Here is a 12,514-nt window from a genome sequence, read left to right as displayed (position 1 = left end):
TTTAATCAAATGGTATTTGTCTTTCTCTGTCTTATTTTGCTTAGTACAATACAACATATTATAATATATATAATATACAATACAGTATAATACATCCTTGTCATTGCAAATGGTAAGATTACATTTTTTTAAGATTTCATTTTTTTGATGGTTGAGTAATATTTCTATGTGTGTACCAGACACACACAACATACACACATACATACCACACATTTTTCCTTTTTTAAAAAAGATTTACTAAAGAGAGCGAGAGAGAGAGCACATGTGTGTGCATGGAGTGTGGGTGAAAGCAGAGGGAAAGGGAGAAAGAGTCATAAGCAGACTCCACCCTCAGTGTAGAGCCCAATACAGGGCTTGATTTTATAATACTGAGATCACGACCTAAGCAGAAACCAAGAGTTGGATGCTTAACTGACTGTGCCACCCAGGTGCCTCTATACTACATCTTTATTCATTCATCAATCGATAGACATCTGGGCTGTTTCCATATTTTGGCTGCTACAAATACTGGAGGTCCATGTGCACCTTCAAATCACTGTTTTCCTATCCTTTGGATAAATACCTAGTAGTGCTATCGCTGAGTCGTATGGTAGCTCTATTTTTAACTTTTTGAGGAACCTCTATACTGTTTTCCAGAGTGGCTGCACCAGGTTGAATTTACCAACAATGTAAAAGGGTTCCTCTTTCTCCACATCCTCAACATCTGTTGTTTCCTGAGTTAATTTTAGCCATTATGACAGGTGTGAGGTGTTATCTCATTGTGGTTTTAATTTGTATTTCCCTAATGATGAGTGATACTGAGCATTTTTGTTATATCTTGTTGGATTGTTCCCTTTGTTATTAAGTAGTGTCCTTTGACTCTTCTTACAGTCTTTTTTTTAAAGGTCTATTTTGTATGAGATGAGTATTGCTAGCTCAGCTTTTTCTCACTCCCGTTTGCATGATAAATAGTTTTTCCATCCCTTCCCTTTCAATCTGCATATGGCTTTAGGTCTGAAATGAGTCTCTAATAGGCAGTATATAAATGGGTCTACCTTTTTATCCACTCAGTCACCCTATGTCTTTTGATTGGATCATTTAGTCCATTTGCATTCCTGTAATTATAGTACATATTGCCATTTTGTCACTTGTATTATGGTTGTTTTGTAGTTTCAGTTATTATTTTTTCAAATAAATTTTATGCTCCCTTTTCTCCTTCTTCTCCTCCCTGACATCCTTATAATGCAGATTTTATTAACACTGGATGGTGTCACTGAGTTCCTTTAACATATTCTCATTTTTATTATTTCTTTTATTTGCTGTTTAGCTTGGTTGCTTTCTATTACTTTGTCTTCTAAGTCACTGATCCATTCTTCCGCTTCTGCTAGTCTACTATTTATTCCTTCTTGTGTATTTTTTATTTTACTTATTGAATTCTTTATCTCTGGTTCTTTTTATATTTTCTTTTTCTTGAAAGTCTCACTGAGATCTCCCACTGTTTTCTAAAATCTACTAAGTTTCTTGTAACTATTATTTTGAATATTCTATAAGGCATGTTGCTTATATCCATTTCACTTAGCTCTTTTGCTGTGATTTTGTGTTCAATTTGGGACATATTCGTCTGTCTCTTCATTTTGTCTGTGTTTTTTTTTCCCCTACATATTAAGTAAAGTCAACATTTTCTGATCAAGAGGAGGTCCTATAGTGCCCTGTAGTACAATGTCCCCTGTTCACCAGAATCTGGTGCTTCAGGGGTGCCCCTATGTGTGTTGCATGTACTCTACTGCTGTGGTTGAGCCATGTTTGCCTTCAGTCCAGTTGGCTGTCATGGCCCTGTGAGCTTGTTGGGAGCAGAATTTGGTCTCTATGCAGTAAAGGGGTTAACCTGGGGGCTGCCTTGGGCTTGCAGTTTGGTTAGATCAGATGCCTGCCTCAGTCTGCTTGCCAGAAATGAGATTGCACTCAATTGCAGGGCACTCCCCTTGTGCCGTTCTCCAAGAGGTTTCTTTGGTGGGTGCAGCTGGTAGTTAGATCAGATGTCTGCCCACAGCCCACTCTTGGAGCTGCAGCTGAACTGGTATGTGTGGCTATCTTCCCTACTGTCCTAGGCAAGAATCACTTAGTCACTTTGGAGTGGTGTTGGCCACTGTGGGGGCTGCTCACTGAATGTTAGGTACCACTTCAGAGAGATTCCTGCTGAGTACCGCATGTTGGAAGGGGCAGTCCACAGGAGCTTTGCAAAGTCTCAGATGCTTTTCTAACTGCTGCTTTTACACTGTATCTTAGTGGGGTTGTTTGTCATGCTGTCTCTTTAAGGGTAAGAATTCAGTTTCCTATCAGGCATCAGCCTCTGGCTCTCTCAGAGCCAAGTCATTGGTTATTTAATTTTATTAATAATTTATTTAAGATTTTATTTATTCAAAAGAGACACACAGAGAGAGGCCGAGACATAGGCATAGGGCGAAGCAGGCCTGATGTAATACTCAGGATCAAGCCCTGAGCCAAAAGCAGACATTCAACCACTGAGCCATTCAGGGGTCCCACGTCACTGTTTTTTAACATTCCTAGTGATAAGCCCCACTGACTATAAAAACTCATGAAGTTAAGACTCTGGTTTTCGAAGTCAAATATTATGGGGATTCATCTTCCCAGTGTAGGTCCCCTATATCTGGGCTGCCTGGTGTAGAGTCTGTTCTACATTCTCTTGCTTGTGGTTCGTCTTTCAAGTTAGTTTGGCTCCTGGTCATAGTTAACCAGGACTCCACTCTCCCTACTGTTGTTTGTTTTTTAATATGGCGTCTTCTCTACAATTAACTGTGGAGAGTCTGTTCTGCCAGTGTCATTTTCTGGGTTTGTTACACTGTTGGGACTGTTATCTAGGTATATCTATGGGATAAGGTGAGCTTAGGATTCTCCTTCCCAGGATCACGCCCTGGGCCGAAGACAGGCGCTACACCACTGAGCCACCCAGGGGATCCCCTCTAGAATGTATTCTTAAGACACTGAGGATGATTGAATATTATCAAGTACCATATCCAAAATATTAGTCTAAGAAAACTGAAAGGGGATGATATAAGAGGTAAAGAAAAAAAAGGCTGAAAATAGAAAAAACTAAACACAAGTTCAATGATTTTTGCTTGTTCTCTGATGCATCTGTTTCAGTACCTTATACAGTGCCTTGTTTTTTTCTAGAGATATCTTACTTCCTTTACTACTGTTTTTTTCATCTTTTCCTTTGGGGAAAAGATGAGGGAGAGAATTGACTTTTTCTTTTGCCATTATTGATGTGATAAAGAGATCAAGATGACTTGTAAGTAACTTAACATCTAATATTTAACTAGTGCTTGTTATCTGTCATATACTTTACATAATATTACACTCAGAATACCCATGAGGTAATCATTATAATTATCTTCCAGTTTTTTATATGTAAACATAAATTTCTGACATCTTCAACAGATACTACTTACCCTTTATTTCTAATTTTTAAATATTTCTACATCTGATACAGAAGATAAAATTATTACTTTTTTTGTCAGCACTAGAGTGAGATAGCAACACATTATTCAACAAAAGGTTGAGATATGTCTGAATTTATACTTATAAAATAAACCTCAGAAAAAAGAAATAGAAATAAGATTTTATGTTTCTTTCCTTTGAAAGATTATTCTGGTTTTATCTTCTTCTTCAAACATATCAAATTAGGAAACCCATAAACAGCCAGATATGTTCAATATTAAATGATAATACAAAAGCGTTTTTAAAAATAAAGATTATATTTTAAAATCAGGTCAACTCAGCTAGTGCACTAGCCTCATTAACAGATTGAATTGTCATTAATTTCAATATAGATTCATCTAGTGGAGAGTTATCAGGCAAAAACCAAAAATAACAAAGAAGAATAAAAATCCTGAACCTATTTTCAAATTAATTGTGGTATAATTTGTTATTTTTATTACTTAAAATACCTTCTAAATATATAAAGTATGGTTATCAGAATGAATTCATTTATTCATTCAGCAAGTATTGATTACCTACCATAGGCAAGTCAGTGTTAGGCAATGGGGCTATAAGAGTGAGTAAATAGTCTTGCCCTAGGGGAGTTTACAGATTTACAGAAAAATATCAGTAAGTGTTAAGATAAATAAGTGCTACAGGTAAATGAAAAGCTATGTGAATGACAGGAAGAGTGGTTTGGTCTTATGTGAAGGAGAATAATGGCAATTAGGGAAGAAAGAAAGAAAAATCCAACCTGCTACCTGAAAAATAGGTGTTACAGAGGCACACTGGAAAAAATATTCCAGGCAAAGGAAATGGTATGTAAAAAGGACTCAGAAGCTGGAAAGAAAACCTGATGTGTGTGGTAACAATGAGGATGGATGGGTGGAATGGTGTAAATATTTGTGTCTCCCCAGAAAATTCATATGTTGGAATCCTTACCCCAATGTGATGGTATAAGGAGATGGAGCCTTTGAAACGTGCTTAGGTCATAAGGGTGAAGCCCTCAAATGGAATTAGTGCCTTTATAAAAGGGACTCCACAGAGCTCTCTCACTCTTGAACCATCATCACATAAGGCTACAAAAGTTAAGTGAGAAGTCTACATCCTGGAAGAGGCTCTCACCAGAACCTAAACACACTGGCACTCTACTCTCAGACTTCAAGCATCTAGAACTCAGAAGTAAGTTTCTGTTTGTTTAGAAGCCACTCAGTCAATGGTAATTTGTTTCAGCAGCCCAAGTTAAAACAGTAGGAAATGCTGTTACAAAGGCAGTTAGCAGAAATAATTTACATAGGCCCTGGAAAATAAACTTAAAGAATTGTCTGTATTCATAGGAAAACATTTCACTGAAGTTTTGAGAAGAGGAATAATATGCTGATATTTTTATTTTCAAAAGTTCTCTGGACTGTGATTTGAAAAATTGATTGAGTAGGTGGAAAACAGGAAGCAAAGAAATCAGTTAAGAGGATGTTGGAATAATAGGAGACATGAATTAGATGATTGCAATAGTAATAGAGAAAGATGTACAGGTTATAGTTCTTTAAGTATACTGACTTACAGTAAATATATTCTATTTTATATTCTAAACTATATTTTTTGAAACTTAAAGAATAATTTTTTTAAAACGGGCTGTTTCAGTGAAAATTGAAAATATATTAATTTTATATTCTAAAATATTTTTTTGAAACTTAAATAAAGAATAATTTTTTAAAATGGACTATTTCAGTGAAAATTGGTCCTAATCAAGATTTATACTGAAATTTTGATATATTGTGTTAAACTTATAAGCAGGGATATATAAAGAATATTTAAAAATAATTTTGCCTCCCTTAAAAATAAATTTTATTAAGTATTAAATACATAAAAATTATATTGCACCTATATAATGTAGACACTAGTAAGAACCCACCTGTGTATCTATAAAATAGGTTAAGAAAGTGACTATTACTTATGTATTCGAAGACTACTGTGTGCCTTAGCATGATATCAAGTCCCTTTTTTCTAAAAAACTTTTTTCCTAAGTCTTAAAACCATTTCCTTTCTGATTTTTATAACTTTATTGAAAAAGAGTCTACATACTATACAACTTACCCATCTAAAGTATACAATTAAAGATTTTTTAAAGTATATTTACAGATTTGTGCAACCATAATCAAGATACATTTTGCAACATTTTTATCAGTATGACCAAAAAAATCCCCTACCCATTAGCAATGCACATTTTTTTTTAAAGATTTTATTTATTTATTCGAGAGAGAGAGAGAGAGGCAGAGACACAGGCAGAGGGAGAAGCAGGCTCCATGCAGGGAGCCCGACGCGGGACTCGATCCTGGGTCTCCAGGATCACGCCCTGGGCTGAAGGCTGCGCTAAACCGTTGAGCCACCCGGGCTGCCCCAGTCCACATTTTCTTCCAATCCCTAGCCCTATGCAACCAGTAATCTACTTTCTGTCTTTATAAGTTTACATATTCTGAACATTTTATGTAAGTGAAATCGGATAACGTGGACTTTTGTGACTGGCTTCTTTTACTTAGCATAATGTTTTCAGGGTTCATCCAAGTTGGAGCATACATTAATCATTCATGTACTTAAAAAATACTTTTGCACATACGTTTATCTAAATATATTGTTCTTTTCATTTTAGCATGTTTTTGAAATTTATACAAATGGAATTATACTGTATATATTATGTAACTTGGTTTTCTCTCTCAACATCGTGTTTTTGATATTCCTCCATGCTAATGTACATAGCTATGGTTCATCAGCTATGGCTCACTGATGCACAATATTCTATTGTATAAATATACCACAATTTATTTATCTGTTCTTCTGTTTATGGGCATCTTTTGCTCCCATTTGTTGCTTTTACAAAAAATTCAGCTATTAAAAAACATTCCCTTACATTTCTCTTTGTACATATGTATAGGCTTTCTAAAAGGCAATGTTCTTTAACTTGTAGGTCAAAGCCAATTAATAGGGCAGTAAACTGACTTAAATACATATAAGTAGCATGCCAAAAAACTAAAAAAGAACAGAAAGTATCAGAATGTCTTCCTTTAGTTAGAATTATTGTTTCCCAAACCTTTTGTAATATATATATATATATATATATATATATATATATATATAGGATTACAATGTAATTGTATTTCTTACTGCGGCTCATGGTCAAAAAGTCAATATACCTTTCTAGGGTATATTACTAGATGTGGTTTATGAGTCATAGGAATAAGCAGATGTGCACCATTACCATATAAAAACAAACCATTTTTGATACTCCTACCAGCAGTATTGCTGCCTATTTTGACAAGGCCTGATGTTGATAGGTTTCTTTTTAATGTTGGTTGAATGACTAGATGATAGACAAGTCAAGTAAAAAAGCAACCATGGTAAAATATTAATGGTAGAATTTAGGTAGAATTTATAAAGGTATTTACTGCACAATTCTTTTAATGTGGTAAATAAAAGGTCAGGGTAAAGCTGCCTTAACTTCTTAAAGTTTTTTTACAAAGCAATACCATACTGGAATATCCCTTCATTCTAACCAACATTCAGCTGATCTTATCCTATAAACAGCTCCGATAATACCACTTCCCCTAATAAGTGTCCAACAGAGTTACTAGAAAAGAATTACATATTTCATCTTGACCAGTTTGGATCAGGGTATCCTCTTGGTATTCTTCATATTTTCTATTCACTATCTTTATCCTGTTTTCCCACTTTTACAAATGTACTGGAACACTGTATAAGCACCTTATTGTTCATTTATATACTGGACTGTTATTTTTTTTTTTTTTCTGTAACTAAAGTATCTTTATCTGTTTGTGCCGGGTGTTCAAGACTCATAAACTTCTGGAGGGCAGGTATGGACTAATACAATGTTATCGTTTATACACTTAATAAATCCATTTTTATATAACAAGGGAAGTTCAGAAAATTGAGCTAAAGTTATCATCTCCACATCATAAAATAAAAAAAAAAAACACAAAATAAACCTTTTGAAAGGCTCTATTTGAAAAAATACATTTTGGATTTATAGAATAGCAATTGATGTATATACCTTGATCTTTTACTAGGTGAACTTTTCCATTGGTTCTAAAAGACTACTGATTTTTTGTGTCTATACAGGTAATCATTAAGTTCTATTTCAACCTTTTCAGTGCTTATACTATTTCTTTCTCTCTTTCACTTTGTGCAATGTTGAACAGAAGTAGCTACAGTAGGACTCTTATTCTTAACTTTAAAGCATCTATTAACTGTATTTGCTTGATCAGGTTAAGGAAGTCCCCTTCTAATCCTAGCTTGCTAAGAACTGTTATTCATAAAATGGGTGTTGAATTTTATTAAATGCTTTTTATAAATCAGTTAAGAAGACTATATGGTACATCTCCTTTAATTTATTAATGTGGTGATTCACGTTAAGCAGTTATCTAATGTTGAACCATCTTCATATCCTTGACATATCCTTGATGTATTTTTTTTTATATATTGCTGGAGTTGGTGTGTTAATATTTTATTTTTGAAGTTTTTTTTTTCATCTATGTTCACCATGATATTACTACACTTCTCATTTGTTTCTACTATTCTTTTCTGGTTTTGGTAGCAAAACTTATTGTAGTCTTATAACATGAATTAGGAAATGTTTACATTTCCACTATTCTCAGGAAGAGTTTATGTAAGATTGGAATTATTTGTTCCTTGAAAAGAATATGGTTCTAAAATGAGTTTAACTGTTTTTTTAAAAATAGAAATTTTTTGAACAACTTTAGACTTACTGAAAAATTGAGAATATTAAAAATATAGAGTACAGGGGATCCCTGGGTGGCTCAGCAGTTTAGCGTCTCCTTTTGGCCCAGGGTGTGATCCTGGAGTCCCGGGATTGAGTCCCGTGTTGGGCTCCCTGCATGGAGCCTGCTTCTCCCTCTGCCTGTGTCTCTGCCTCTCTCTCTCTCTCTGTGTCTATCATGAATAAATAAAATCTTAAAAAAAAAGAATATAGAGAACACATATATCCTGCACCCAGTTTACCCTATATTTAACATCTTAAATCAGTATGGTATATTTTGTTAGAATTAATGAACCAATATTGGCACATTATCATTAGCTAAAGTCCATAGATTATTTAAATTTCCTAATGTCTTTTCTCTGTTGAAGGATCTCATCTAGATTGCCATATTATAATACTTAATTTTCTTTTTTTTTATCCAACAAGCCAAAACTTTATTAATGATAGAAACAGTACAGGGATCCCTGGGTGGCGCAGTGGTTTAGCGCCTGCCTTTGGCCCGGGGCGCGATCCTGGAGACCCGGGATCGAATCCCACGACGGGCTCCCGGTGCATGGAGCCTGCTTCTCCCTCTGCCTGTGTCTCTGCCTCTCTCTCTCTCTCTGTGTGACTATCATAAATAAAAAAAAAAAAAAAAAAGAAAAAAGAAACAGTACAAATTTCAAAAACCAAGCTCCAGTTATTCTTTTGAAACACCAAAAAAAGTCCTCGTTTTATTACGGTTACATTGTTAGTTCCATAATGGTATTTACAATATCATTACTGTTGTTCTTCAGGGCTCAGACTGCCTTTGCTCTTGACACATTTGCTTGTGACATGACCAATTCTGTGTCCTTAATGTCTACACCCATCTCATCAACCTCTTCCTCTTCACTCTCCTCTTGTATAGTTGGAGTCTGTGTGTTTTCTTAGATGTTTGAGACAGCTTCACCTTGAACTTTGAATTTCTCAGCAGCTGCTAGTTGTGCTTGCTGAGATAAGTCCTCGATCTTGGCTTCCCCCAAAACTATGTAGGTATCTGAAGCTGGACTCTTGTAGACATCTGGTTTTGTGATGATAAACAGGATATTATTAGATTTCTGGGCAGTGACTCTTGTAAGCCCTGTAACCTGTTGAAGACCCAGTCTGGACATATAGCCTTTCGTGCCTTTTCACTCTGGCTCTGTTTGGCTTTGCTTTACTGACTGTTTTTTCATCGATTTTAGCTGCTGTTGCCAGCTGGGCTTGTTGTGTGGTTGCTTGTGTGGAATCCTGTTCCTCGAGTTCTAGTACTGATTCATCACTGTCAGATTCTGTTCCAGACCTTGTCTCAGTCTGGGGCTGTGGCAACTCCTGCTCTGCAGCCGGGACAGTTTCTGTGGCTTCACCAGGCATTTTGTGCGGGGAGATTAATTTTCAAGTCTTGTTATGCTCCTCATGGCTTTGACAGTTTCCCAGACTTTCCTTGGACTTAATGGCCTTGAGTTTTGAGGAGTACTGGTCAGGTTATTTTGTAGGGTGCCCATTATTCAAGTTTCTCTAATATTTTTCTCATAAAACTAGAGTTGTGGGATTATAGGAGGAAGACCATAGAATTAAAGTGCTCTTTCATCACATCATAATCAAAGATACAAAAATCAGATCATGATACATGAATGTTACTGACTTTGATTACCAGAGGTGTTTGTCAGATTTCTCCACATTAATTCATTCCCTTTCTATACTGTACTCTTAGGAAGGAGATCATTGTGTGCAGCCCACACCAAGGAGTGGGAAGTTAATATGCCCCCACCTTCAGGGTAAAGTATCTACATAAATAATTTGGAAGTTTTCTACATGAAAGATTTGTCTCTTTTCTCTTAATATTTTTTTAAGATTTATTTTTATTTTTATTTATTTATTCATAGAGATGCAGAGAGAGAGAGAGGCAGAGACACAGGCAGAAGGAGAAGCAGGCTCCGTGCAGAGAGCCCGATGTGGGACTTGATCCAGGGTCTCCAGGATCAGGCCCCGGGCTGCAGGCAGCGCCAAACTGCTGCGCCACCGGGGCTGCCCTCTTTTCTCTTAATATTAACTTATTTAACCATTTATTTTTATTTGTATTTATATATATTTATATGTATATATAAATATTCATGGATATATTGATGGATATTTATACCTTAGGTTATAATAAAGTACCATGACATTTTGTTGTTCGAACTGTTTCAACTTTTGCCATTGGGAGCTTTGTCAGTTGGTTCCTATGTGTCTTTGATATACATTCATCAGTGTGGTTTTCTGTTTTCTTTTTTGAGGACTTCCTTACTTTTGAACACTTGAAGAAACTCCAGGCTTATCTTGTATATTTCTTGCTCCAGTACTGGAATTAGCTATTTGTCTAAGGAAAAATTCCCTTTATTGGTCAATATAATTAAAAACCAAGATAAGGGCATTAGGTAAGCTTGTTGTTACTGAGGTACTATTTCCTTCAGACCCTTTCCAGCAAGAGAGGAAAGGAATATGTGTGCCTGCTAAACTGTGTGTGTGTGTGTGTGTGTGTGTATATATATTTCTATCTATAACCATTTATATGGTTAATATTAATTAACATTAACCTAATGTTAACCTAAACATAATTAAAATTAAATATAATATTAAACTAAACATGAATCCCTAATGAGGTCTCCAACTCTCAACACATAGATCATTCTAGGCTCCTCCTACTGCAAATATGTGCTTTCTCTACTAATGAGAAATGTGGTTCCCGCTATACATCATCTATTTACTTCATTGCTTAAACAAACATAGCAAACATATAGAGTAATATCAGGATTGTTAACCCATACTCCCAACGGATAGAACACCCAGAATAAAGTGCTTATATGTAGTTCCTTTTTCTTTAGTCTTACAAACACCACCTATATCCAAAGTTACAGTAGTCTCCTGCCCCTTATCCATGGTTTCACTTTCTACAGTTTGTTACCCATGATCAACTGCAGTCTGGAAGGAGATGATCCTCTTTGTAACATATCATTGGAAGGTCAATAAGAGCCTAACACTCTGTCACAATGCCTATGTAATTCACCTCACTTCATCACATTACATAGGCATATTATCTCACATCATCATTATCATAAGAGGGGTGAATAGAGTATAATAAGATACTTTAAAAAAAAAAAAAGAGAGACCTGGGGGTGAGACCATATTTACATAACTTTTACTACAGTGTATTATTATAATGGTTCTAACTTATTATTAGTTATCATTGTTTAACTCTTACTGTGCCTAATTTATACACTGAATTTTATCATAGTTTGTATATATAAGAACCCCCCCCGCCCCCAGCATATATAGGGTCTGGCACTTTCTGTGGTTTTAGGCATCCACTGGGGGGGTCATGGAATGAATGTATCCCTTGTGGATAAAGGGAAACTATTGTTTTTAGGTCAGTATCTTTTGCGTCGAGCTCTTTCCGTGAAATTGTTTCCTGTATTTGTGATATACTTAGATTTTCTTTTCAGAGTGTGTATTATTTTTTGGGATCTACCAACTGCTTAAATGCGGTTTTAAAAATATTTTGGCATATGTTAAGCATTCTTTGTGATATAAAGGTTCTGTGAGTTTTGACAAATGCATAATGTCATGTTTCCATATTTCCCCCCATACTATCACATAGTGTTACTGCCCTAAAAATCTGCTCCGATTCATCCATTCATCCATGTCCTTCTTCCCACAAATCCGTGGCAGTCACTGATCATTTTACTGTCTACACTGTTTTACTTTTTCCAAAATGTCACAAAATGGGAATCATATGGTATGCATGGTTTTCAAATTGGCTTATTTTACTTAGCAATATACATTTAAGGATCCTCCATGTCTTTTTGTGGCTTGATAACTCATTTCCTTTTATCACTGAATAATATTCCACTGTATGCATGTACCACTTTTTACTTATCCATTTACCTACTGAAGTACATCTTGGTTGAATCTAGCTTTTGGTAATTATCTTATAAACATTCACATGTGGATTTTTACATGAGCATACGGTTTTGATTCAACTGGGTAAATATCTAGGAGTTCTTTGCTTATTTTGGATACAAGTTCTTTTTTAGATGTGATAGAAGAACTAGATGAAAAAAATTGATAAGGATATAGAAAAAAATCAAAGACACCATCAGTTATCAGGATCTAATTTACATAGAACATTCTACCTGACAGAACAATCTACACTCTTCTCCATTGCTCATGGAACATTCACCAAGAGAGATCATATCTGAGACCATAAAA

General features: G+C 35.3%; 1 protein-coding gene, 2 long non-coding RNA genes and 1 pseudogene across 18 annotated transcripts in view; 2 read left to right on the top strand and 2 right to left on the bottom strand.

Annotated features, from left to right (window-relative positions):
- The window catches only part of GPHN (gephyrin), a 625,629-nt gene that overhangs the window by 250,442 nt on the left and 362,673 nt on the right, over positions 1-12,514 (bottom strand). The gene's annotated exons all lie outside the window — the stretch shown is intronic.
- Positions 4,489-12,514, top strand: part of LOC140640130 (uncharacterized) — a 42,343-nt gene continuing 34,317 nt past the window's right edge. The window contains exon 1 of the long non-coding RNA XR_012036804.1: positions 4,489-4,659. This is a non-coding gene — a long non-coding RNA (uncharacterized lncRNA). The remainder of the gene's footprint in view (positions 4,660-12,514) is intronic.
- LOC140640128 (nascent polypeptide-associated complex subunit alpha pseudogene) lies at positions 7,218-11,275 on the bottom strand (annotated as a pseudogene).
- Positions 9,575-10,478, top strand: LOC140640131 (uncharacterized). The gene is made up of 3 exons (XR_012036805.1): positions 9,575-9,750; positions 9,981-10,044; positions 10,153-10,478. It is a non-coding gene; the product is annotated as an uncharacterized lncRNA (long non-coding RNA).

This window comes from Canis lupus, chromosome 9 (assembly GCF_048164855.1).
Source record: "Canis lupus baileyi chromosome 9, mCanLup2.hap1, whole genome shotgun sequence".
NCBI classification, from domain to species: Eukaryota; Metazoa; Chordata; class Mammalia; order Carnivora; family Canidae; genus Canis; species Canis lupus.
The sequence above is the reverse complement of the archived record's forward strand: the minus strand, read 5'-3'. Positions and strand labels throughout refer to the sequence as shown.